The sequence below is a fragment of the Anas acuta genome, chromosome 20, assembly GCF_963932015.1.
Source record: "Anas acuta chromosome 20, bAnaAcu1.1, whole genome shotgun sequence".
Taxonomy (NCBI): domain Eukaryota; kingdom Metazoa; phylum Chordata; class Aves; order Anseriformes; family Anatidae; genus Anas; species Anas acuta.
The window spans coordinates 11,664,404-11,692,078 of NC_088998.1; the positions used below are offsets into that span (position 1 = coordinate 11,664,404).

A 27,675-nucleotide genomic window follows, 5' to 3' on the forward strand; every position below is an offset into this window, starting at 1 on the left:
AGGTTTGTATCGGAGAAGCCTGCTACCAGACGCATTTTCCTGATACTAATCCTATTCTTCTGCAGTGGATCAAGTAATTTTTGTATGAGTATTTTTCCTTGGCTATAGAAAAAAAGATATTTAACCAAAACAAATCTGCTGCCAGAAGACATCAGTCTTAGCTTCTTGGGACTTTATTATAAGCACCAGCTACCAATTGCTGACTGTCATTTACTTTTTACTGCAGAGGTACCTCACACATTGACACAGATCTCCTGGCAGTGCCGGCGCTTTGCCATCCTGCTGGAAGCAAGCATGTGCAGTCCTCCAAGACATGAAAGCAACTTAATTAGTTTTAGTGCTAGAAGGCACTGACAGAAATATTTTAAATATTCTCTTGCAACACTTGTTCAGGAGTGCAGGAAAATTCTTCCCCAAAAACATTTTTGTTAGTTCAGAGAGTAGAGAAATAAAGCCTCATAAGACTTAAACCCTGTTTGGTTACCAGTCTGCCCCTGCTCCAAACACTTAACATTTCCTCTTTCACACACAAGTAACTCAGTCACGTGAACAGAGGCTACAGAGTGTCAGCATCCTTATTTCATCCAGTTAAGGCTGTGAAGAAAGGCAAGAGAATCATGCATCTTCATTAAGAAAAGCTTTGAAATATGCTTTTAAAAATCTTTGCAAGATTTCCAACAAACCAAATAGAGGATAAATTTTATGTTTTGTTATTCATTTTTCTTAAATATGTGGATGCTAGTGAAAACTGCCTGACCTGTGATCTTTCACAGCAGTAGACAACAGACCCAAACACAGATTTATTGCACTGATACCAATCCTTTGGATGTAACTGCCCACCAATGAGTGCCCTTGCTTAGCCTCAGACAACAGTAGGAGTTGGCAATCTCTCAGGTGCCTGACCTCAGCCAGCACAGCCTAGTGGCTTCCATACATGGCTGTTCCTAAGTGAAGATGTTCCAGTGATGCAGGCCTGGTACTGCATGAGCTGCTTCTGTGCACACATATTTACAGGGAATCTAAGTGGCTCCAATTCATTTCCAGCTCCCCCAGCATCTGATCAGACATGTGTTTGATCCTTATCAGTTTGACTGGACCAATGCTGGAAAGTGCAATCACTATTGCTTATCCTTGAAACTATCATTGATTGTTTCATAATCCATTTCCTCCACAACTCTGTTTTTAAAGATTTTTAGCATGCAAAAAATTATCACCTTTTTCTGTAGAAAAGGCCAAAAAAAACCAACCCAACCCAACCCAACCCAACCCAAACCAAACCAGCCAAACAAACAAACAAACAAAAAAAAACAAACAAAACAGTTAATTGCAGCTCAATTTAATTTCCAGGGATCTTTAATTTAAGTTAATTTTAAGAACTTTCTTTCTTGTCATCTCTCCCTTTCCCTCATTACCCTTGAGCAGCTTCTCTTTTTGATAATGAAACACAATCTTAGCCCAAAGTTTCCTGTGATATACTGCAGGATTTTTCTCTGTGTTCCTATTTCTGTTCTTCATTGCTTGTTGATCTTGAGAACAGTGGGTAGAAATAGCACTAACAGCAGAGACAGACTAGCTGGAGCAGAGAAGAGGAAAAAAAAAAAAAAGCTCAAAGCAATACTTTCAACATATGCACACCCTGGACAGCCTGTGATTTCGGTAGGATGCTTTTTGAGAATGAGAGCAAAAGAGGAAATTTTAAAACGGGCTTTGAAGGAAGTGGCTAAGTGAGAAGTAAGCAGTAAATCAGATTAAGGACTCCTGATGCTGTGTGACTTTTGGTAATTTACTTAACTCTTCTTCACCTCATAGATGAACTTCAAATCATAATCATGATTAACAGTTGTGCTGTCCTCACACAACAGCTCAGAGTTTTTATTACTAATTGAATTATTTTATTTCATATTTGCCATTGTTTCTGCAGTACAGCATCTATGTAAATATATTTATCTGGTAGCTATTAAATTTAAGAACTCAGCGGTGCTGTCTGTATCAGTTTTACATTAATTGAAATTATGCATTATAAAACATTTTAATTATCAGCCCAGCAAGGTGGGAAATGGAGCCCATGGGCAGCGTTTCCCCACAGGGCGTGTGACATGTGGGTGGCAGTGTGCTAAACATCACAGAGCCAAGAAGCTGTTTTCCCATATACTGCTCATGCTCCCACAAGTCACTCTTAGCCTTCCCAGGCACACACCACGGCACTTGCCCCGCTTGCCCACTTGACGCCCATCAGGGAGGGTGGAGGGCGGCTCCTCCTGCTTACCAGGCACAGCCCCATGGCAGCCCATGCTTTCTTCCTTGCCAAGAGAAACAGTGTTTCACAAACATTCTGAATTTTGTTTTATTTTTGCTCTGTCGTCAGCACACTCGTTAGTTGAAGCCTTAGAACAAGCTGAAAATGAGCTACAGATGGGCACTCGGTGCAACAGAATTCTACTATTTAAATCCTGTTATGTACATGTCTCTCACCCAAAATGCAAAACATAGTGAGAACTGGCAAGAGTCAGCCAATCTCCATTGCTCAGTTAGAAAAGAGAATTAAAAATACATTAATAGAATTAGATACATATATCTATGTTAGATTTTTAGAAAACCAGTCTTGAAAGGGAAGATGCCAAGTACAGGATCAAACCAACAAGCAGAGAGGAGAGGCTGAGTTTGCTGCTGTGTCAACTGATCAGCAGTACATACTGCAGCATTAAACAGTCCCTCTCAGTGTAACAGAACCACAGAATGGTTATGTTTGGAAGGGACCTCTGGAAGTCATCTGGTTCAATCCTTCTGCTCAAGCAGGGCCACCCGGAGCAGGTTGCCCAGGACCATGTCTAGGCACCTTTTGAAGATCTCCAAGGAAGGATACTCCACAACCTCTCTGTCTGCTCTGTCACTCACACAGTAAAGCAGCACTTCTGATGTTCAGATGGACCTTCCTGTGTTCCAGTTTGTGCCCATTGCTTCGTCCTGGCTCTGGGCACCTCTGAAAAGAGCCTGGCTCTGTTCTCTTTGCACCCTACCTTCAGGTATTTATGGACATCAGTAAGATGCCCCCTGAGCCTAGTCTTCCCTGGGCTGAACAGGCCCAACTCCTCCAGCCTTTCCTCACAGGAGAGGTGCTCCAGCCCCTTGGTCACCTTGGTGGCCCTCTGCTGGACTTCTTCAGTAAGTCCACATCTCTCTTGTGCTCGGGGGCCCAGAACTGGACACGGTGCTCCAGGTGTGGCCTCACCAGTGCTGTGTAGAGCTGAAGGATCACCTCCTTAAACCAGCTGGCAATACTGTAGTGCCATGCAGACAAGGGAAGCTCCTTTTCTTAGTAGATTCTTCCTAGCTCTCTGGGCTTGTAGATTTTAATTTTGCTGTGGTTTCTTTCCAGCACAACTCTTTCAGCTTCAGAAATATTTCTCTCAGTCTAAATGGCCATATCATCAGTGTGCAAACAATAGTGACATTAAAAGCCAAATGGCTGGGTTGTACCAGTGTCATTCAGTCATAGCACAACATGCTAAAAAGTCCTCCAACCTTCTGACATGGGCACACATGCAGACACTCCATGGTCTCTTTAGACTCCTGCAAAGTAAACGCTGAACTTCACCGTCTCACAAGTGCATTATGAGGGTGTGCACATAAGCAGCATCTTGAAGACAATGGTGGTGTTATTTTCAGTATTTATTTCCTTGGTCCTTTGATCAGGGATGAGGTGATGCTTTCAGAAGCCTGAGAAGAGGTACATGTTTGTATGAAGTTCAATCTCTTTCTGTTGAACAGATAACCACAAAAATTATATAGGAAATAGATTTTGCAGCTTGTCTCTTCCATGACACATTGTTAAATACATTATTGCTTCATCATCACTTGTGGTTTATTTTGGCAAGCCCACAACATCACATTTCTCAAAGTCTTCTGTACCTTAATAAATCCAAGCACATTTAGAATAGAGAAAGGAAGAAACTAGATGCATTGTGCACAACTGGTAATAGTTTCCTGCCACGCCTGATTAACAGAGTGAAAACAAATCTCAGCTTCTGTTGGAAGGGGTTCCATTCGAAATATAAGCTGTGTAACTTGCCCTTAAGGAAAAGAGGAAAAAGGACTCTAGCTGTGGGGAGTGTTTTCTCTTTTTCTTTCTTTATTTTTTTGGGGGCTGGGGGTGGAGAGGGAGTAGATTTTGTTTGTTTGTTTAGTTGTTTTGGTTTTGTTATTTATTTATTTTAACAAATAGTTTGCTTATATTATGAGGGAAGAGAGGAGGCAGTCCTGCTAAGCAGGACTATGACACTGGTTCTGCTACATTTCCTGCCAGCAGAACTCTTCTGCAATCAAAAGTGAATATCCTAGTGCATATGTCTTGTACATCTTGCTATGCAGAGACCATGGACTGCACTTGGTTTATGTTGATGTGGTGCAGCAGTACAACAGGATGAGTGGTGAGATTTGATATCTAGATTGGAGGAACTACCTCTTCACTGGTCTAAACATGACTCCAAACAGAAAAATTCCTACCTCCTACCCCCTTTTCATTTCATCATGCTAAGTTACATGATGTCATGAATCCCAGATGCAAAATCATGCCTATTTTATAACCCAACCACTACCTCTGTTCTAAATATGCTTTTTTCAAAGGAAAACCTATTTGAGGTTAAATAGACAGTTCACTGTTTTTCCCCCTTTTTATTCATGTAGCAGGTTACTTTCCATTAATTCTGGCATCTCCTCTTCATTACAGTGTTCTTAAAATAGTGCATCAGAAAACATCTTTTATGTCTTGTGTATAGTTAGTGCACCTTCCAGGGTGCCCTTTGTCAATGATAGTGGTTGGTGACTGTGTCATTTTGCAAAAGTTATTCATTCTCTGTTGTTAGTATCTGTAAATATTTTCTGTGCCTATCAAGGCAGTTTCAATTTGCCACCACCAATAGAGCCAAATACAATAACTTGAGAGGAATTGGTACTTCAAGGACATTTGTTACTTCTCTTTTGAATCCAGATATAAGGTTAACTTGAGAATCCAAGACATTAAATGGTTTCCTATAAATTTCCCTCGTTATCATTAGTCTTCTTTTCCTGTAGCTCTTCATTCTTCATTGATGGACTGTTTTAAGACACTCACAGAAATTGGTGCTGTACTTACAGATGGGTAAGTTTTCTTCCTCCAGCTAATATTCAGCAAGCAACCAGTCTGTGCCTATGAAAAGTTTTTTAGCTAACTGCAGCTGAACTTTGAGAAACTCATGAAAGCAAATGGTTAGCAGGTGAATATGGATGTTCTACCTACCAGGTTTTTATTTAATTATCTTATAGGAATTTGGAGTTTCCCAAAAACAGGTCGGACAGCTACTCTGGACACTCCTATAAGACACTTCATGTAGCTGGGAAGGGAATCCAGAAGGGAAGATGCAGAACATGTAATGTTAATATAAAAATATTGAAAGAAAAGAAGGAAAGAAGAACCTTATTTTGTTTCTAGCCATGATGAATATATCATCAATCCCTTGTGCTATTTCCACAACACTCTGACAGTTTTTCTTATTGCGCTTTTCATGGCACATTTCAGAACACAGCTGGTAGCTGCAGGCCAGAGTGAAATCAAGCAGGACAGTTAGAGACATTCTCACAGGTTATTTCAGACTGGGAAGATACATTTTTGTGATCACAGCAGCTCAAAAAATCAGGAGCTGAACTGTGGCAGGGAGAAGAACAGTGTTGTAGTTACATGCATAAAGTTTTATAAAGTCCTCAATCTATGCGCCTTGTCAAAATTTACAATAATTTAAGGTGCTTATAATTCCTCCAGGCATGGAACTCATAAATATTACTCAGTGCTATTTGTCATTGGTTTCTCTGTCATGCATAAAATAAAATTAAATACTTATCTCTATATCATTAACGTATTAAACATTAGGATTTATGGGGTTTGAGATATTACTTGTGCTGAGAACATTAACTTCCTGATGAAAGATCTAAATGCAAATAGAAGGAATGCCAAAATATCCTGGAACATAATTAAGGATACTGAGGTGTGAAGAAGCCCTAGGCACAGGAATGTGCAGTTTTCTTACTTCCAGTTTCATGGTGGGCTAGTTTTTTTTTGTTCCACATTTCTATCCACTGTCCCAGTGTGCCATCTTGCTTCTTCTTAACCAGTCATCAGATGAAAAAAATGTATGTGCATTCGTACACAGGTTATCAAAGAAAATGAATTTCTGGCTTAAAAAATCTCCTTGCTGTCTGTACTGGGAAACAGCAACTCAGTGATGTCTAGAAGGTAAAAAAAATAAATTTAAAGATATAGACTACTTTTTTTGATATGAAAAAAAAAATAATAAAAAATCCCTTAGTAGCTTTACTTGGTTTGTTGCTATTGTTGATACTCAAGGGTTCCTGAATGTATGCATTGAATGAGGACAAATTTTAAGTAAATCTGTGTTTCTGCAGCATAATAGAAATGCTTAATGTGCTGTTGTATAGCTCCAACCAAATATGTATGCTATTTTATCTATCCAGTGTAGAATAATTACCAGTCACTCACCCTATTCCCATATCAGTAAGCACATATGAACGATATAAAACTGTGAGCCATAGCTTATTGATAATAATGATAATAATGATAACAATGATAATAATGACAACAACAATAATAATAATAAAAAGGGATCTCTTTCTTGTCAGTTGTCTCTGACAAGATAAAGGAACATAGGTGTTCCCAATATTTTGGAAGACTAGAAGCTACTAAACATCGTTTGGAAGTTGGATAAAATATTTCCATATGCTATAAATGGGGCTCCAGTTTGTACCAGTTCTCCCCTTAAGAATAACATTTTCCTGGTTTTACTGGTCATTCTGTTAAGAACTTTGAGGTATACTGATTTCCATTTTGTTTCTCTTCATGTCTGCATTTTTCTGAAGAAATTTGAATGTGATAATCCATCAAGCAATGTTTACTGCTCCTACTGTACATTTCCATTTTGTCATTTAAAAGGAATAAAATGTCCTCTATGGAGGCTTCGAGCAAAATTTTGTTTTCAGCAACATCTGTTATTTTTATTATCACAAAAAAATGCTTCCATTCCTGGTGCCAGTATGTTTTAATAAAGCGTATGTGCCTGAATACACAATTAAAAAAATAATAATAATCAGGAGAGTTTTGTTTTCTAAAAAATCATCATTGTTATCATCATTTCAGTTGTTTTGTTCATTTGTTTTTCCTCAGCGATGATGCCTGCAAATTAGAAAAATCACAATGATTTTCTTTTGGGTTAACCATGCTAGAAGACACCACAAGAACTCTGCAGCTTTCATTTTATATCCCCATCAATTTTCTGTGAATTAAGCCATCTAGCAAATAACCCTTTTAAAAATCTTTTTTGGTTAAAGATTTTTCACATCAAACTTGATTTTGGTGTGAGAGACTCCCCATGAAAACACAGTTCTGTTCCTATCTTTTCCTGTACCTGTTAACATTTTCTATAATGAGCACATGTATCCAGGCAAAGAATTATCAGAGAGTTTTGGTGACCAGACTTCTGAATTTTTGCAAGTACAGCCTTGAATGGTGTTGAAAGCCTGGCTAGCTTAAAAACATAAGGAGTTACTAAGAGTAATTTTAAACCTCTTTCATTTCCCAACTTATATGAGTTTGATTAAGTTAATGGATTTATGTAAACACTGACTTTGATCCTGCAGTTTTAATAAAGGTGGGAGGGGGGTCTGTCCTGGTTTTGACTGGTATTTAATTTTCTTCCTAGTACCTCGTGTTTTAGATTTAGGTGTTTTAGATTTAGGATGAGAATAATGCTGATAGCACAGGGACATTTTAGTTGTTGCAGAGCAGTTCTTACCCTGAGCCAAGGACTTTTCATCTTCTCATACTGCCCCACCAGCAAGGAGTCTGGGGGTACACAAAAAGCTGTGAGGGGACTAGGACAGCTTACCCAAACTGGCCAAAGGGGTATCCCTGCCATATGGCATCATGTGGAACAATAAACTGAGGTAGTTGGCCAGAGCTGGAGGAGGGGTGCTGCTTGAAGTCTGGCTGGGCATCAGTCAGCAGGTGGTGAGCAATTGCATTGTGCATCAGTTTTTTATAGACCTTTATCATAATTATTATCATTATTTTCCTTTCATTTTCTGTCCTATTACACTGTCTTTACTCAACCCATAAATTTTACCTTCCACCCTCTCCCCCCCCAGCTTCTCTCTCCCATCCCACTGGGAAGGAGAGGGAAGGGAGCAAAGTTCTGTGTGGTGCTTAGCTGCCTGTTGGGTTTAACTACAACAGGGTCAGATAATTGTGTGCATACACATGATTTTATTCAGAGAAAGAATCATCCTGTGAGCGCACAGAGTGAGTTTAAGTCTACACTACTGATGTTCACAAAAGATGTTCCCGTATAGCATTGTATGGTCATCTGCCAGGGGAAGGAATACATTCACATAATGGTGAAACAGAAAATGACATCTAACACAATGGAAGTGCCCATCTCCATCTTGACTAACATGAGTAAAGCATGATGCAAGTATCACTAATACTTAATTAGAGATTCACAGATGGGTACTGCATGGTATCATGTCCTGGACTAATAGTAGGCATTAGAAAATACATGTTTTTTGGGAAAAGTTGGGGGTAAGAACAAATCTGAATCTATTCACATGCTCTCACAGAAGATAGACATTGACAAAAATTAAAATTAACTAGCCTTATGGGCACCTCAGTCAGACCCAGCTCCCTTCAAGTCATATACTCTCTTCTGTAAATTTCCCTCTGAAAGCCATATTCAGAGAAGACCCTAAAAATTTTACACCATGGTGATACTTCTGTACACACATAAATTTGTTGCTTCATCACAGGATAGCTTCACAGTTGTTTAGGAAATTTCGGGGGTAGGCTTTATCAGGACTCTTACCTAGCAATGTTCGATAACCCTAAAGCAACTGTTTTTGTCCTCTCTAAAGCTGAAAGCCAAGCTATGTCTCAAGATCACAGTTGACGGCCTGTGCTAAAACACAGATTGAATTTATGGGCACTGTAAACTCTCTTATCTCATCCCAGTAGACTAAGATAGGTATTTTTTCCAGAAGACATTTTATGCTCTACCTTGATCTATTTGATTTAAATGCTTTTAGTGAGATACTCCACCCATTGCTTATGAGACTTTGTCACAGCCCAGCAGAGTTCACTGCCAGCCCAAGTATTCCCATTATTCATTCCTTCAATCATTTCTGCTTTTACAATTCTAAATAATTCCTTTCCCACTTATGTGTAGACTGTAACATGTTTTCCCTGAGGCTAGCTAACTTCTGCCACTTTTCTCATCTCCCTCTTGGCCCATTTTTATTATGTTTTGGCTCTTGCTAATATTTGTAACTTTTTCCATTTAAGTTCAATTAAATAATTGTATTAATCACTCTATGAAAAAGAATAATTTAAAAAAATGAACGAGGTCAAACTTGACACCAATTGCTGGAAAACCTGAGCTTGTCTTCTCTACTACTAATGAGAAACAATGAACACTGATAAAGTACCACTGCCACCGTTCACCTATCACACTGTGTTTTTTTTCATGCCATAAGGCTGATTTTTCACTTCTCTTTGTCTACACTTACTTTTTAATATTGCATATAGTCAGCATTAGGTGTCATTCATACCAGGTACCAGAGTCACTCCATACCATTTAAACTTCAGCTTCCTTAATGGACAAGTGCACAGACACTATCACTTCCTTATTTTCAAGACAGTTAGGAAGAATTTGCATTGTCTTGATAGGTAATAAAATAGACTTGTTAGATTTGTGCAAAGGACCACATAAAATTTGTGCCGTCCTCCAGGAGTGAGCAGAAGCCAAATATTCCCCAGTATACAATGCATTACAGATAGGTACCCTTCTCTTTGTTCTGATGAAAGTACCTTTCATAGGGTTACTGTTTAGAGATAGGAACAGATTTATCAGATTGTCAGATGTTTCAAAAGATTTCCTGTTTTTGGGTCTAACATATGCTTTTTCTCACTAAAAAATAGTGATTGTTCTGCTTAGTTCACCATTCTCAACTTTCTCCAGATTAGACTATCATTGCCTTTAAACCAATCTCTTTAATCAACTGTCTTCTGCACTGAGATGCCTCTAGAGAGCACCATATGCTCAGGACCATCATACAATATTGTGTTGCCATTCCTGAGTCTGACCTGTGACAGGACAGCTCTTAGTTTCCCAAGACTGCATTGACTTCCTTGTGATCAGCAGAATGCTTCTTTCAGAAAACTTCACTCTAATCTATGGAGGTTATGAAGATCTATTTATTGACATGTCAAATTGCCCTTTCTGATTCAGGCTTTTGTTGTAGGTGCATGTGACTGGGACTAACTTTTTTGAGGAAAACATGACATAATTGGCAGCTGATTTCAGCTCCAGTTGGTATCGATTTTTTGTTTGTTTGTTTGTTTTGGTTTGGTTTTGATATAGTTTTTGGGAAAACAGCATTCTTTTCTCTTGTTACTTATACTGTACACAGACTAAGGATTTTTATTATGTATCAACAATTAAAAGAACAGTGGCACATTCACTGGCCAGAGGGGCAGATTTTTCTTTTTAAGTCTAAAGAATTTTGAAAAATTGAAGAGCCTAGTATTTATTTGGATTAATTTATAAAATCTAAAATGAATATTGAAATGCCAGCAATGTGATTTTCAGTATAAGAGACTTCACTTTTTGGAGGTCTTTTCTCATTCCATGCACTGTGGATGTTTAATTGAAAGGTTACACACAAGGTCATCAGTAAGGCTCACAATGCCTCTAGCCTTACAACACACTTAACTTCAAAGGGATTGGCTACATTCCTGAGCCTTGTACCAATAAGCACTAATAACACTGAAAAATGAAAACCGAAACAGATGTCTCCAATAGCATTGATTCTTATTAGCTGTTCACAGCTATTCTTACACCTTTAGGCATAACGAAGCAAAGCCTGTGTGCTGGGTGTGCAGTTGCAGAGGGCCTTGGTAATGCCGTTGGAATGTTCCCCTTCACTTTTGCTCACTGCATTCTTGACAGACTGTCTCCATTATAATCTTAAGAAAACTTCTTCAAAATGTCATTTAAAAATGCATCAAATATCTAAACTGTTATTTAATAAGGGCAGGATTTGACAGTAAAGTTTATTTCTTAAAATTAACTGGGAAAAAAATGTGATCACGTACATTGGAAAGAATAATCTGAACTGAACATGTATCTGTGCCTCATTGCAGACTCTAGATCTTTTATGACCACCCAGAAGGAGATTAGGGCAGCTCTGTGGCAAGGTAATGGAAGAATGGCAATCAATATTTGTTTTGTTTTGATTTGTTTTGTTTTTGTTGTTGTTGTTAAAAAAAAAAAGTGTTGCACTTCTATGCTGTAAATAGCTTGATCAGACAAGTAATAGACATTAATGCTTTCTGCAGTCTCTTCAGTGAACAGATGCGAAACTGATTTTTCTACAACCCATAAATATAATGAAAAACTACAGCCTTGCACACATAAAGTCTGAAACACCCACTTGCTTGTGTTTGCAGACCTTGCTTGTCTGTCTGGTTTCTAATATATTTTTACTCATGAACCTCATCATTCTAGTTAGAATAAAGAAGAGCCATGATAGACATGTAATGATCTACAGGGAAGAGATTTTAAACCTATTTAACTTATGGACAGTGGTAGCTGCTCTTGCTGAAGAAGGAGGTAAAATTTCTATTCTGAATGAGGTGCTTGGTAATTTGAGAACAACCTTCAAAGTGGACTAGCAATCTGCATTGCAACAGGAAAGGCAGAGCTAATGAGGACAGGCTTGGAAAAGGATTGCATGAACAAAGCATTGGACTGTGCCAAGGTTTGCAGTCCAGCTAGTACACTGATACAGGTGCCAGGAATTCACACATTTCCATCGTTGGCACAGTTCTGTATATGCACTGCTGAGTTTAGGTTTGAAAAGTTGGGGTTGTAGCATACTGCATATTCAGGATCGACTATCCATGTGGAAAAGTTAATACAACAGAAGACTATTTTGCTGTGGAGCAACTAGATGGATTGTCTAAGTGATCAGTGAAAAGATAACGCTTAATACTATATGGAGCTTCCTTCCTTTCCTGCATCTCTCTTCCCTGAAGATCTCCACACATCTCTGGAAACCATTTTATGCTTCTGAAATATTAAGTCCATATTAACCCTGCAAGTGAAGGTAATCCTGAATACCACTCTCAGCCCTCAAAGTAACAGAGCAAAATTGGGAAACAAAGGAAATTATGTCCATCCTGTGCTAAAAAAATTATCCATTTTTATATTAATCACACTTTTTAAGAAAAGTAGAAATCTGGTGTGATACACTTTTGGAAATGTTATCCGTGCTGAGAAGGTTTCTAGACAAGATGGATCTTCTGAGTGTTCATCTTGGCCAACACCAACACCATTGCATCATCTTCAAGATGCTCCTCTGATCACTTCCAGTTATGCATGTTAATTTAGGGCACTGAACAAACCCAGCCGCTATTTCCCATGCATTTTCTGACATTAGGACATTTGGTGCAATCAAATCAAGATGCTGTACTCTGACAGTGCCAGTGACACTGCTAGCACACAACATACCATATAACCTATTCAATTGTAAAAGTCACTTCTGGAATATTAAGAATGGGCCTGTGATGCCTGCACAGGTCTGCAGGGATTGTTCAGCTTGCTTGAGGGGAGGAGTTCATGGCATTTGTTGTATGCTACACCACACAGAACACATTAATTTGACTTTTCAGAGAAGAATACCCCTGAAGGGAAACATCATTCAAATGGCAGAAAAGGGAGGGGATATTTTCCACAGAGGGTGTGCATAAATGACAGGCTCACATACAACAAAACAAAGAAAAACACCTCTGCAGAGTTTCCTATTGTTTAATATACATACTTGTGAGGCTAAGGGGAAAGAGCAGCCATCTGCAGCTATAAATACAGTGTGGCTGCGTTGTGTCTGTGAAAATTTATCTTTATCTTCAGGGGAAAAAAAAACAGGTTATGTTTTGCTAGGAGTCCATAGAAATGTGAGTTTGTTGTTCTTCCAGGTTCCACCAGTGGCAGATGCATTTTTTTAGCTGACTAGTGACCATGTTTCCAGTTCCATACACAGAAACATTTCTGTCTCCTGGATGAGTCCAAGTGAGAATTCACTGCTCACAGAGATATAGGAAAATAGCACTCTGACTGAGCTGGAATCAGAAAGCAAGTCCAGTATCTTGCATAGCTACCAGCTTCCCTCTGCTTCCGATCAGCTTAATGTAGTCATTAAGGGCAATCCAACAGGCTTTGGAGCAAGCTGAACACTACCAGCTGATTCTGGTTTCCTTTACCTGCCAGTCCAAAATATTTTGTGTCAGTAAAGGCTACACAATGAGGTGGATCCAGATGCTTCATCCAGATGATACATAAAATTCAGGAAATTCAAGTACACATCTGGTTACTAAAAAAAAAAAAAAAAAGCCATAAAAACTGAATTTCTTATCAATAAATTAAATACATATACTTTTTTTTTTTTTTTTTCCTAAGTTAATGTAAAGGTGGACTGGTGCAGGTAGCTTCAAGATCATTGATATTAGAGTCACTCGCTTCCCACATTGCAGACTGAAACCTGAATGGATACTATGAACCCTGGTCCTGCTATTGCTGCTTCTAAAGTAATGCTGTGATAAAACTTAAATTAGAAGAGGAGAGAGCAATGTCTTTCGAACTGGCTGGCTGGCCAGGACTTTAGTGCTCTTGGCTGATTATCAAGAATTTAAGTAGAAACATTATCTTAAATTTTGATATAATAGATCCAGAGGAAAATTTCAGTGGTCTGTAGTGCCCTGTCAGTGAGATGAGAACTACGCCTGGTTAATCCTGCTGTTAGCTCTGTTGCCCACTACCACAGGGATATCAGAAAGTCAAGCTTTGGTCCTGTTTTTCCTGTGTGCATACCTGCATGGTACTAGCCATTTAACTGGTCAGTGTAAAGTTGTGCTTGTTATCTGTGGGAACAGCACAGAGAAGTAGCATTTGGGGTAGGATGGTTCATCCATGTCCTGGACATTTCTGATGCAGGGAGCAAAGTGCAGATTTTGCCAATGTGTTAAAAACAAGTTAGAAAGAGACAGGTGTAAACAGTTGTTGTATACAGTAGAGCTTTCCCTTTGGGATGGAGGGAAGGGAGAGCAGGTCCCAGCAGAGAAGTGTTCCCACCACCTTGTCACTCCATGCACCCCAGCTGGCATATCCAGAGTAACTGCTGAGCTCTGGGCTGTCTGAAACTAAGCAGCCTTTGATCTCATTCATCACATGCCTCCAGCAGCAACCACCCAGCAACGCACTGCTTACCTGCTGCTCAGGAATGTGGTATAGTACATGGAAAATACATTGTGAACATGGTGGTAAATTCTGGGTTATATCAACAGGCAGGAAAGGGCAGTGTATATATTTTTCTATATTGAATGTGCAGTAGAGATGATTTTTATCAGACTGCTGAAATAATTACTACTGGAAACATTGAAGTCAACTGTCTCATGGATATCTAGACATTTGAAATACCAACAGTTCATTTTGCTTCCATTTGTGGCATGAAAAAGGTACATAATGACTGTACTTCCCTGAGTTGTCATGCTGCTGCTTCTTACCTGTACAACAGCTTACAGTAAAATTACTACTGGAGGGAAATACCATAAATCTTTTTGCCTGCTGTTGCACTCACCTAGAATCATAGAATCATTAAGGTTGAAATCAAGATCATCTGGTTCAACGATCACCCTACTATCAATGTCACCCACAAAGCCATGTCCCTAAGTACCAGGTCCAACCTACTTGCAGCCAGCCTTGTATCTCAATGGCCCAGCCTGTTCCTGGGTAGAAAAGTTTAAGATATGGGCCATAGCTAGGGAACAAAGCTCACAAAGAAATAGCTAACATGGAAAAATAAGGAATGCAAAATAAACTCATTTTCAAAATAGAACTCATTGAGAGAAGCCCTGTAGAGAAGGACTTGGTGGCTCTAGTGGATGAAAAGCTTGACATGAGCCAGCAGTGTGTGCTTGCAGGCCAGAATGCCCAATGCATCCTGGGCTGCATCAACAGAGGAGTGGCCAGCAGGTGAAGGGAGGGAATTGTCCCCTGCTACTCTGCCCTTCTGAGGCCCCACTTGGAGTACTACGTCCAGGTCTGGGGTTCCCAGCACAAGAAGGAATTCCATCTGTTAGAACAGGTCCAGCAGAGGGCCACAAAGATGATCAGAGGACTGGAGCAGCCCTCCTATGAAGAAAGGCTGAGAGAGCTGGAGTTGTTCAGCCTAAAGAAGAGAAGGCTCTCAGGTGACTTTATTGCAGCTTTTCAGTACTTAAAAGGGCACTTAAAGATGGAGAGCAAATTTTTGTTTTGATAATTTTTGTTTTGAGATAATGACAGGACAAGGGAGAATGGTTTAAACTAAAAGAGGGGAGATTTAGATTAGAGGTTAGGTGGAAAACCTTCACTTACAGGGTGGTGAGGCACTGGAACAGGTTGCCCAGAGAATGTGTGGATGCCCCATCCCTGGAGATGTTCAAGACCAGGTTGGATGAGACCCTGAGCAACCTGATCTAGTGGGTTGTGTCCCTGCCTTTGGCAGGGAAGATCTTTAAGATCCCTTTAAGATCCCCTAGCTGATATTTTAGGTCCCTTCCAACCCAAGCCATTCTATGATTCTATGAAATCAAGGTAGATAGACAGATATAGGACATAACTAGAAGTGAGTAACCTTGCAATGACTTGAAAAACATGTCTGTTAGTTCTTGGCTTCAGACATACTTACTTCTGTACCGGAAAAATCTATTCCACAAGCTCTGTACTGGTTTATATCCCAAACGAGATTATTTTACACACAAGTATATTTAATTTGCAGTGAGGGGAACACCCTGGTTTGTTTTATGTCCACATGCCTGTTTAATTGGACTTCTGATTATTTAATGACACTGTTGTAGAGGTAGCTTTTATGAGACACAAAAGAAAATTTAATGAAAATTATTCACAAACCCAACTTCTGACTAGTAAAACCAAGAGTTTAATGTAAGAGGCAAAGTCCCCATCTGGTACTTCTCTTTGAAAAGAACAGCCCATATGAAGGATTTATTGTGGCATTACAATGCTTGATGTCCAATAATCTAGCCAGAGGAACAATATTGCCCTAAAGAGAGCCATCGGGCCCTGTGTGACATGGGTATTTGAAAGGATTAACTACACTTAAATCAATATGGGCAATGAAAACAGAAATAACCAATCTCTTAGCTGCTCAATTATTTAAGAGTGTCTTTATTCCCCACAGAATGGAATTAAACGCTTGTTTTAGAGGACTGACAATTAAATCCATTTCTTTAATGTCAAGATAAGGACATAGGATCCTTGACTGCAGTAGGGAATGAAGGAGTGACATTTCACAAAGTAGAATGTTCCAAAGGAATTGTTGGAGAACATTACAGGCAATGGCTTTGCTGTGCAGTAGAATTCACAGATATGCATGGTTGTGTCACATACCTCCTGCTCTCAAGAAACACCACATCTGCTTCCAAAGTTGTGCCTGTGTACCACTGCCACTGGCATCTCTGGCTGTCATTGTCAGGCCATGGTCTACTGTTGTGGCAGAGTCTGGGCTTGGGGGACAGCAGTGGATCCCCCACACTGCACCTGCCAAGGCTGAGACCATTGCAACATGCAGCTACTGCTCCTGTCTCCAAATGGGCAGTACACAGTCATCAAAGTCTTAACAAAAGACCACATCCAGGTACAGCTTCTTAGCTGTCCATTTCCCTTCCTACTGCTATGTCTTAAGAGTATAAAATGCAAGCATTAAAATCTGCAGAATGTAAGTAACTGTTATCTCAGCTGATAATATGAATGTAAGATCATTTTATTGAAATGGGCTGACAATTTTCCAGTTATGGGAGTTCTGTAAAAGTTTGTTTGACCTATCCCCCTTCCCCTCCCCCCCCCCCTTTTTTTCCCCGTTAAGATAATGTTTTACAAAGCAAACACTTTGGCCCTTTATAATGATACTATTTCTGAGGTGTTTGTTCATCTTAAATGCAATGAAGAAATTCCTGATGTGTAGAATTTTAATAAGAAATTCTATTTTCAAATAATAACAAGGCAATAACGGAAGCAGGATGTAGGCAATATTTGCATCATATTGCACATATCCAACAACAGGAAAATATCAGATGTCTGCATGCCTTCTGTTTGAGTTCTTGGCCAGAAAATCTGAAAGATTTTCTTAAATTGAGGCAACTAAATGCACCAAGTATTCATGGAAAAATAAAAGTTCTAGTTGCAGTTGACCATCATGAATTTCTGTTTGCAAAGGCTTCTGAGAGTTACAAGACTGTCAAAATGGCTGATTCTTGAGTTTTGGCCACAACATGACAAATGAATGCAGAAGCCCTTTTCTCTGGCTTCTAACTGGTGTGTGAAAGTCTTTCCCAATTAGTCACTTGAATCTGCCATATTGGCTTCTTGCTGCCGTTGAGTTTGAAGTCACTATAGACAAGATCTTCCTAGATCTTTCATCCTTTTTTTACATTTTATAGGTCCATTTAAATGCTACTGTGTTTTCACATGTTCATGTCTTTCAGCTGGAGAAAAAGTGTGGTCCAGAAAAGCTGATATTTTTTAAAAACCATTTGTGAAAATGTGTTGCAGAAAATCATTACTCATTATTTTTGTCTTGACACTTATAAGCATAATAGCTTGAAGGTATTGTTGATTAATGATTTTTTGTTTCTCTGATGTTCTTGTGCTAACTTGTCTGCATTTCAGAGTCATAGAGTAAGGTAGATAGCGAGAAAGAGAGAGAAAGAAAGAGAAAGAGAAGACAATTGTCACTTTGTAAACAGAGACTGCAGATTTTATGATTTTATGGGTTATATATGCTCTAAAAGCTTTGCATGCAATTCTCAACTTCAACACTGTAACTATTGACCAAATGGTTATACTGCTGCTATTCTGAGCCTCGCCCTTTGCACATGTCTGGTTTTGTGGTCACCCTGCTGGTTATTTTCTTGCCATCATTTTGTTGATCATCACCAAATGATTTATTTCCTCATCTCCTGCACAGCTGTTCATTTCTCTTTGGGGCATTTAAATCACTTTCTTTGCCCTGTTTGCCCTATTACTCCTCACACATTTCACAGTAGTTTCACCATTGCTTTGGCACACATCTTTCTACCACACATTAATCCATGTAAACTGCAGCTTTACTGATGTTGCCATCATTATTGTCCCCGAAAAGCTGACAATCTAGGTATACAATGATTCACAACAGGTAAAGATCATAAAAAGATCTGCAGACATAAAGTAATGATGAGACTATACCAGTCCCCGTGGTCAGATGTAGTTACAGCACGTCTGCAGTCTAAGCTCTGGTGATAATTTTATAGCTACAGATGCTTATTTGACATAGTAGTCTGTGCCTGTAATTGCACATGTGCAGAGGGAGAGAATGCAAAGCGTTGCCCTACAGAGAGCTGGACACAATCTTCAAACCATGGCAAAGATGCAATGCCAGTGCTTCATGGGATGAAGGGGGAAGCTCAGTGTACCCAAGCCCAGCCCTAAGCATGCTTTGCACTACCAAGTGCAGGTGGCTGGCTGTAGTGGAGAAGACACAGTAGACATCCTTCTGCCTACTAATTTTAACCCTGTAGCTCCTGCCAGCACATTTGGATACGTTCTGCTTTTGTGTAGAGTCACTATAGATTTGTTCATGTTTTACACAGTAAAATTTGACATCTCTGAAACGAAGCATGAATCAATGACTGAACAGCAGGCAATGGAGCTACAGACAGGCATGACTGTTCTTAAATTTTCTCAGTATTAGTTCTCATGCAAGACTGCACAAGCATCTGCATTCATCCACCTCTCCCAAACACACTAAGAGGTAAAAGCTGAAAGAAAACAAGCTGATTACGAAGTGACATGACTAATGTCACTAGAGAAACTTCTTGTGTCTCCTTTCTCCTTGCCCTTTTATAGTAGTAGTAGCCCATTTCCTGAAAAATAACAATTCTCTGTAGCAACATCTAAAGGCTTCTAGCTTTCTTCCTTCATCTTCCCCAGATGTTACTGTTTTCATACCATTTTTTCATGCACATGTCAGCACTCCTGATTTCAAATACGTGTAGACAGGAGGAGAGCAAGAGGAGCACTAAATCGCACTTCCAATAGGTAGGACTGCAGAAACGGAAATGCCATGAGATGAGAGCTTCTGTGTTCCTTTTCCAGTCTTTTGAGATGAAATTATTAGCCAAAGCCTGTTGTTTAGTAAGTTATTGTTTAACATATAATTTCAAGGTAGCAATCTCCATATTCAGCAAAAATTTTCAGTAAAATGTATCTAGGTTTATACAAACTAGAGATAGGAAATGTATATTTGATTTGTTTCCAGATTTCAGAGCATAAGTACAATTCCACTTTAGAGGAAGTTTTTTTCCCAGCATGGAATTAATTCTACAAATCCAAACTGTAAGTATCCCTTCCTCAGCAGCTTACTTCTGCTGCACTTGAAGGATATGGACTTCAAATAATTGATGCTGCTGGCATGCTGTGAGAGTCTGTGAAACTGAGAACCAACTATTTTGGACATTAATCTTAATGCAATAAGCAGGATTGAGAAATTCAGAAATCCAAGTAGACCATCATTGAGCTTTCCCCATTTGTGGGGACTTCGAAGGGGATAAGTAGCAGTAGCACAAGCCCAGTGTATATTCAATCTCTCTATAGCACTCTCATGCTTTCTGCTGAACTGACATTTGTTGTTAGCAAAACTCCTGGCAACTAAAAGCCAAAAAGAGAATCTCTCACTCATTTCCTCATCGTTTATTCTGGTTCAGCTGCTGGTTGACTTGAAGGTTGAATTTCAGATACATTCACACTGAGCCAAAGGCAAAGGGAACTCTGTTTTTGTCATCATATTTTATCAATATACTTTCCCTCTTCTTTTACTATACAAGAATTACTGTTACTGAATATTGAAATGTAAATTCTACTCCAAATCAGTGTCCACAATGCAGGAAATATTTGCTCAAAGCTTGTACCTGTTTCCTCCCCTTCCCCCATTTAGACCTGACATCATTTTCTGATTCTCCTGTTGGGAAGATACAAGTCTCAGCTGGAGAGCTTCCACTAAGCCAAAGAGGAATTGTGCTCTTTGCTTACAGGACTTACTTCTATCAACTCTGCTCCAGTTGTTTTGACCCAGTCACCTATGGCTGCTCTTTGAAGGGGCTAGTTTATGCCTGTCTCTTGCCACTCATAAGTGGGAAAACTTGTCTCTCTCTGACAGAGCAAACTGCTCTGTTACTTATCCTCAGCTTGACAGCAGACTGGTCTGACATGGTTCTTGTCACTCAAATGCTGTAGAGCGCAGATCCCTTTAATCCATCCAACAAGAAGTTCTCTTGTCTTCTCTCAGCACAAAAACTAATTACACAGCAAACCACAAATGCATGGCTTCATGCAGGGATGTAAGGAAAGAAAAGACAATGTTTGCATGAGGTTATACAGAATACCACCTGATAAAAAGTCTGTCATGTGTTGCTTCCTTCCACACCTTTTCCCACACCTGAGAAAAGCCAGGTCACCAATTTGACTCAAGCTTAATAGCTAGATCCTTAGATACCTTCGTCTTTCCGAATGCCAAATTCAGTGTGCTCTTTGCAGCACACTGATGTTGTAACTACTCCTGATGCACATTTTCTTCCACAGGATTTGGTGTAATCTGCAGAAAATTATGCCCTTCAGCTCTGCGTCCACCTAATTCATGAGCATTCAAATCAGGGACTACCTTTCAGAAGAACCACCAATGTTTACCTACAATCACAGCTGCAGACATTTCCCTCTATGTTTGCCTGTGCCATGCTGAAACTGCATGGTCTTCAGTGCTCCATGCCAGGTTCCTGCTCTTATTTTTACTCATACTTTTAAAGTTTCATTAGAAGAGGGTTTCAGTCTCTTCTTGACGAGAAAATGGGGATGTTTTCCCCATGTTAATTATTTTTACTCTTTTCTAGTGCCATGTCAAAATCATGTTAGTGTACTCCATCTTTACTGAAGGAATTTAAGATTTTGTATGAAGACCAATTGCTCTCAGGATTGAGCTTTTCCTACTGCTACAAATAACTACCTGAAATACTGCTGAACTGTGTAAGTGTTGCCTGAATACAATGGCAATAGGAAACACTCCTGTGCAGTTTTCTCAATGACTATTTTAGTCACTTCATCATACTGACATTATGGCAGTCCCTGTGGCACTGTGGTTAAAACCTCACCCTACACACACACCCCTATCTCACCTCTCCCCCCACCCCACCCCCCAAAAAAACAAAAAACAAACAAACAAAAAAAACCCATTAACCTCTGTATTCAGATTACAGTTGAGAAGTTGTGAGAAGTTGTAAAGTAGTTTATACATGGGACTACATAGTAAAATGACATTAAAATATATTAAGTGAAGATAGCATCTTCCCATCTGTGTGTTAAGTGAGACTCGGGTCATGTATATCATAATATATACAAATAAGGGACTGCAGTACATCACCACTAACAACTGTGTGGTATTTCCTTAAACCTCAGTACTATGTAAGAGACTAGTTTTGATGCAATTAAAAGTAAGAAATGGCTCACTGAGCCTAAATAATTGCTCTGGTGCATATAAAAAATAGAAAATGCTGTATGAGTTGTTGCTCAAATGTTCAAAGGTGAGATCCTGCAAAGGCTCCCAGCATCCACCCAGAGAGTCCCACTCACAGCACTGCACAGGCAGCTAACTGCTTGCTTGCTTTTTAACCAAAGGTATAATGAAAAGCCACAAAGATATGTCCAAATACCTCAGTTTACATGCTGCTTTAGTGTAAATTCAGCTGATTGCCCATTGAATCAGAATCTTCTCCAAGGTCCTACAGAAAAATTAATTTATTTTAGTGTATCCAAGCTAAATTCTCTTTCTGTCTTTTAAATTAGCCAGAACCCCATCTTCTTTTTATAACTTTTTTTTTTTCTTTTTTCTGACATGTCTTGGAAATCAAACAATCATACTAAAATCGAGTTATTGTAGAAAAAATACTTCTTACTACTCCACTCCCTACCTTCATGTTAATCATTTGTTATCTCAGTATACAGCTGCCTAGTGATAACCACTTAAATAATGGTGCTGATAGGTCTGAATTAAACCAAAATTATGGAGTTTGGATGCGAGCCTTTGGCCCCAGTCCTTAACATATGCAAAGTTTCATATCTCTGTGACTTTACCAAACTTTCTTCAGTTTACATTCGTATAACCAATATTAGCATGAGAGGTATGAAACTGAGATCAGGAACCAGGGTTCAACTCCTGCACATTCAGGATCTTATGATTCTTTCTTGGACAAACCACCAATTTTACTGACAACTTTTTGAAAGGACTGAGGTGGAATGGTATTAGTTTTTCTATGCTTCACTGTGGAAACTTGTACAGTCTCTCTTCAAAGGAAAGCCATGATGAATTTTACTTTAATAGATAGTTGTGTTATTTTTTTAAATGACAATTCTTAACACAGAGCATTACGCTTTAATTTAGTTCTTTGTCCACTTGCTAACTGACAGATAGGAAAATAAAATTATCCAAGACAATAATTCATCCAGTGATAGTGCTTATTGCTTGTAGTGGTACTTGAAGTTTTGTGTTAAATAAATGGAAATAGATCCAGGTATGCTTAAGTAGAAAGATGAGGAACGAGCAACCGTAAAATAAGTCTAATCTCCCTAAGAGGAAGACTATTAGTGTTCACAGCATGGGGTGCACTGAGGGAATTTTAGAGTAACTCAGAGTTCCCAGCCTGGAGAACAAGGGCTCACAGCAGCTGGGAAGAAAAGAGCTGTTAAAACGTTAAGGCTATCCTCTTAAGAAGGGATCTGACTTGGACTGTATGTTTCAGGAGTACGCTGTGTAGGTTTGAAGTAAGCACTTTACTTTGTGACTAGTTATTATAAGCTATTAGTACACATGTAATTAGATGTACAGGATTTGAATACTACATCTATCCTTTGCAGTCATCTCCAAAAGAAATTGTCTCTGATTATGAGTTACAGAAATGGAAAGCAAAGGATTTCAAAGAACAAGCTGTAAAATCTAAATCTAGATCTATGCTGTTTCAAAAAGTAGTAGGAACTTTTTATAGTGTATTCCTCTTTTGTTAGGCAATCAACTGGCCACAATATTATTATTAATTGTCAATAGTTCTGTAATGCAATTTCCTTATAGGACAGCTTTCAGCTATTGGAGTAACATAGGCTTCTTCTTCTAGGTTCAAAATCTAGTGTTTTAAATGCAGAATTGGCAATGGTTGTAGGGTACAAACTGTACTTTAAACTGGTTTAACTGTTTACTGCTTGTGTACAGCAAAGTGACATTTAACAGAATGGAAAGGTGTAACTTGCAAGAAGGTGAAGATTTTACATTTGACTGCAGTCATGACTGCCTGCATGAGTTGCACAGAAATGCAGTTGCTTCTCTGGATGAACAGAACTAGGTCATGTACAGCACTGTACATCATCTCTAACGTACAGTTTTAAATAGCAAGAATGAAATACTTTAGGTATTTCAGTAATGCTTCAGGGAAGAATGCTTTTCACTAGCTGGCAGACAACCCTGCTGGTGCTACATGCATGTAAGAAGGGCAGCAGGGCATTCTGTGTCTGTATGACCATGCTCGTCAGGCATCATAAACACTCACTCACCTGCATTTGCAGAGAATGGGAGCCCTGCAGCCAGAACACTCTCAGGGGGCTAAACATTTCTCCTGCATACCTTCAATTCACCTGTTTCTAAGATGTGCCCCAGCCCCTCCTCCTCATGAGTGCATCCTTTAATATTATTTATTAGGCAAAATAGCAGGGATAGGTTTAATCAGTGGAGAAGTGGGATGCTGATAGCCCCAGGGCTGACCCAGCTGTGTGATGGTATCTGCACTGCAGGACGATAGCATGGCTGATGAGTTTTTCAGCTTGAATCTCCATAGGCTTCATGTTCATGTGGGGAAGCCCATCTTAGATCTTAGAGATTTGCTCAGCACAGACCTGCTAGGCGGCTCTGTTGCTTGCACAATGCTTGTTATTTGATTAATTTCTTGGAACATAACATAGTCATGAATACTTCAGAAATCTCCCCAGATGTCCTCCTCTGTGTCTCTTCTACATTAATGTGAACAAAATAGATGGAGTCTGAAGTAAGATATTCCTTATAAATAAAAGATATGGCATGTCAAAGAAGGCAGTGACTTAGCACTTCTGTTTGAAAGCAGAGCCAGTTTTAAATATAGCAAAGCAGTAATATGTGTATGTGTGTACTGTTAGAGAGAAAAATTGGGGAATGTTGGTCTATTTTACTAAAAAGTAGTGCAAAGCACATACAGTATACTGCAACTTATTTTTAAATGTATTTGTTTGGGGATGGGCAAGTTCAAAACAACTATTAGTAGAAACCAATAATTCTGCTTATTCCTGTATAAAACAGAGGGAGTAACTTGAAATTTGATCCTTTTTTTAAAATGCACTTTAACTCTAATAAAGCAACATTTCTGAAGTAATGTTTCTTATGTCTGTCACTATGGCAACCTGCTAGGTGCCAGTATGACAGGAAACCTACATTATGAATGCTGCATCCCAAGTGGTTGTATCAGAAGGCTAAGGCAGTATCATATATGCCAAAGAAACAAACACAGTTAAAAAGCTTCTTTTATTGTTTTTAGGCAGTTTGCAAAGGTGCTGAGCAGAATTTCTCAGCAAACCAAGAAAACAAACTGAAGACTGTCAACCAGCTAACTCTACACTTAACATTCAGAAAGCCTTTCAGACTATATTGCTTCCTCTAGCTATCCATTACTGTGACACAGAAATGATGGCTATCATTTGTGCTTTGATTACAAATTCTAAGAATTGCTTCTTTCATGTTTGTTCATCAAGCCAGTAAGAAGTTATTAATATAACTTGTTAATATTGAAATACTTAATATTAAATAGTAAATAAAGCCAAAACAAATTTTATCTGAGAAATTCTCTCTTAAATAGTCTTTAATGATTATTAGAGGCACAGCACTGCGATAACACATTCTGCTTTTCCAACATATCTTAAGGGGATACAGCAGAATGAGGAGGTAGTCTCAGGACAGATGTTAGTACACTTTTGTGTAAGCAATCCTAATTTATTGAGAAAGAACCAGTTTTGTTTTGATATTTTTGACCAAAACATGTTTTTCTTTAGAACAGCTACATTAGAAAGTATGATAGTTTATTTCAAGTTGGGAGAGAGAAAGAAAAAAATATTTTCAAAAGAAATGCTTTTTTCTCATGTGATCTTTAAGAGTATTTACAAATTAATAAGCGCTTTGCTTTTGTGTTACAGAACTTAAAATCCTTTAAGAAACAAGTTCAGACATTTTGCTGGAAACAAGTGCCCTGACCTGCAAACTAATGCCAGTTCTGTAGTCAGAGTTCTCAGAAGGATAAACATTTCTTGCATACTTATTGACAAGGACCTGCCACTCATACAAGACCTGCTTGGGAACCCCCCCCCGAAGCAGAATGGTCTTTCCATTAACGCCCACAAGGTGAAGATCTGTCTCATATGCAGGCAACCTTAAATACTCGTCCTGCAATTGCTAACATCACTGCTAAAACTTTTATCAACTTCCACTAGGATTAGGAACAGAGCTGTACCACCCAGCATGCAGAAAGGTCTGCATGTGAGCAGAATAGTGCTTTGGGACCCTGACCCTCTATTCTGTACTAAACCAAGGGTCCCAACCAAAGTCAGCAATGAATAGGGTCTGAAGATCCTAAAAAAAGATCTAATCTTTCCTGTAAAAACAACTACCTCTTCCTGGTATAGCTGACTTTTGGAAATAAAATGATTTTTATTTCCCCACCAAGTATCAAAGTATGGTATGTGAAGATATACCATCATGGTTAGAACATGGACTCACCACTTTTTTTTCCTCCAGGAAAATGGAAATATTAAACAGTCTACAGTAAAACGAAACAAAACAAAACCAAAAACAAACAAACATAAAAACATTGTTGGTACTCACCCATGAACTGCCTTCCTGTGAATCAGAGACAGGAAGCATTCTATATCTTTGGTGCAACATCTACCATACACGGATTTCTCCAGTTTCCCAGGGCAGAAAGCGCCATATAATAAATGCATTGTGGAAAATAGAATGCAATGGTACTAGTACAGACAGGCAAAAAAAAAAGGGTGCGGGGGGAAGGGCAAAAAAAAAAGTCCTAATTCCAAATGAGCGAACATCATACTTTTTAAATTTCTTCATTACCCAGGAACAGGAGAATTGTTTTGGGTCTTTTTTTTTTTTTTTTTTTTCCTAGTTGTTTGAATCGTACTGGACAAGGCTTCTAAACACTGCATCACTTTATTACAAGGACCCATTTAGCTTTCTATCCACTTTGCAATTAGAGAGTAAATGCAATATAATTCGAGAAGAATTACATATTACTTGAGACAGCCTGATAATTATGCTCAGGATCATTAAATAATTCAAGAGCACCATGAGCATTGCATTTTTCCCCTTGTCATAATGCATACTGCATTAAGCAGGCATTTAATATTTTTTTTTTGTTGGCTTGAACTCTAATCAAGAAATCTCCTAAACTTCACCTGAACAAAGAGCTATCATAAGTCTCTTACTCTTCTGCATCACAAAACATCATACTCTTTAGCCAAGCAATCACTTTTTCCACCTGGAAATCCTTGGTCCAATTATCACCTTAAGATGCCTTGTAAGGTTCTCATTACCTCCAAGATGAAAGGCTTGTGAGAGCTACACAGACTGAAAATACCAGACTGTGAGTTATTTATTTCACCTTAACTCTCCCTATCTACTAAGATCTACAGAAACTATTTGGGCTTTTTCTTCATTTGCTAGTTGGGATCCAAATATGATCTTATTTATAATCATTGTAATGCCAAAGGATAAACTATAGTGTCAACAAAGGTCTGAATCAAGCTCAGCAATGTTATCTTGATCTGACAACAGCGCAAGATCAAACATAGTGTTTTCTCTGCTGAGACTATCAATGGCTATCCAAAGACAACTGAAGGCTTATTTTTTTTTCCTGTTCAAAGTAAAATTATATCCAGCTAAAATCTGGAATTTGTTAATGAGTTTCAAGTTAAGGAAAAGACTGAATCTCCAATATCTCAGAACTTGTCTCTAGTCTTTGACTTTTACATGTTATCCATGAAGAGAAATGGCCAACAATATTAATTCTGACTCTCCTAGGTACTGCAACAAACTTCATTGTGCAAAATAATATACATCAATACTCTTCTCAGGTTTTTCAGTGATTTGTGTGTACTTAAGGCTCAAAAGTTACAAAGAAAAAGCAAGGGGAAACCTGACATCACTATTTCTACAATGCTGATTGCAAACAGCAATGTTTTTTAAAGTAAGTGTTAGGTGAATCAAGGGAGTTCCAAATTGAATGAGGTGTTGACTGGACTGGCAAATCAGTTTGGTCACCTTTGTGAGTGGCCCAAGCTACCTAAGGCAGAATATCAGTTCACATTAAAACAAGATTCCCAATTATAACAACATTTTATGAAGCTTGTGTTTTCAGTTATA

The 27,675-nt window shown here is 38.8% G+C and overlaps 1 long non-coding RNA gene across 2 annotated transcripts; it reads right to left on the reverse strand.

Annotated features, from left to right (window-relative positions):
• Nucleotides 1–12,889: 12,889 nt before the first annotated feature.
• Nucleotides 12,890–27,051, reverse strand: LOC137842662 (uncharacterized). 2 transcript variants are annotated; one of them, XR_011089148.1, is made up of 2 exons: nucleotides 26,122–27,051; nucleotides 12,890–13,467 (listed from the first exon to the last, which is right to left on the reverse strand). It is a non-coding gene; the product is annotated as an uncharacterized lncRNA (long non-coding RNA). The 2 variants fall into 2 exon arrangements; XR_011089149.1 differs by lacking the exon at nucleotides 26,122–27,051 and adding an exon at nucleotides 21,887–21,998.
• Nucleotides 27,052–27,675: the final 624 nt, after the last annotated feature.